A 1,026-nucleotide genomic window follows, 5' to 3' on the forward strand; every position below is an offset into this window, starting at 1 on the left:
GCAAGGACAGATCTGCACGTTCCCCCCCCCCAATAGCTAGCAATCCAAAACAGTCCAGTGGAGCCTGAGCGGTGGATGTTGCCTTCTGACACACTTCCGGTGATGTCAGGGGGCGTGGCATATGCAAATAAGTTATGCTAATGAGCGCCTGCACCCCTTTTTCTACTAAATGACCCCTGATCATGTTGAAGAACATTAGAGCACAGGCTAGGGTTGCCATGTACCCCCTGGCCTCCAGTGGAGGAGGATGGGATTGGGTTACTAGAAACAGAGTAGGAAATCCTGGGGGTTTGAGGTGGAGTGGAGCCCGAGGAGGACAGGGACCTCAGCGGGGGGCCATTCCCACAGAGCCCATGCTCCAAAGCATCCGTTTTCTCCAGGGGAGCTGATCTCTATAGTCTGGAGGTGAGCTGTAATTCCAGGGGATTAAAATGTGGGATTTGCTGCCAGAGGATGTAGTGACGGCCACAGCAAGATGGACCACTGGTCTGTTCTGGCAGGGCTCTTCTTATGTTCTTAGGATGCTGGACTGGATGGACCACTGCTCTGATCCAGCAGGGTTCTTCTTATGTTCTTAGGATGCTGGACTAGATGGACCACTGGTCTGATCCAGCAGGGCTCTTCTTATGTTCTTAGGATGCTGGACTGGATGGACCACTGCTCTGATCCAGCAGGGTTCTTCTTATGTTCTTAGGATGCTGGACTAGATGGACCACTGGTCTGATCCAGCAGGGCTCTTCTTATGTTCTTAGGATGCTGGACTGGATGGACCACTGCTCTGATCCAGCAGGGTTCTTCTTATGTTCTTAGGATGCTGGACTAGATGGACCACTGGTCTGATCCAGCAGGGCTCTTCTTATGTTCTTAGGATGCTGGACTAGATGGACCACTGGTCTGATCCAGCAGGGCTCTTCTTATGTTCTTAGGATGCTGGACTAGATGGACCACTGGTTTGATCCAGCAGGGCTCTTCTAATGTTCCTAGGATGCTGGACTAGATTGACTTCTTGTCTGACCCAGCAAGGCT

General features: G+C 51.8%; 1 protein-coding gene across 1 annotated transcript in view; it reads left to right on the forward strand.

The window, feature by feature from the left end:
- The window catches only part of ITIH5 (inter-alpha-trypsin inhibitor heavy chain family member 5), a 78,155-nt gene that overhangs the window by 59,119 nt on the left and 18,010 nt on the right, over positions 1 to 1,026 (forward strand). The window lies entirely within an intron of this gene.

This window comes from Gekko japonicus, unplaced genomic scaffold (assembly GCF_001447785.1).
Source record: "Gekko japonicus isolate JY-2015 unplaced genomic scaffold, Gekko_japonicus_V1.1 scaffold3155, whole genome shotgun sequence".
Lineage (NCBI taxonomy): Eukaryota > Metazoa > Chordata > Lepidosauria > Squamata > Gekkonidae > Gekko > Gekko japonicus.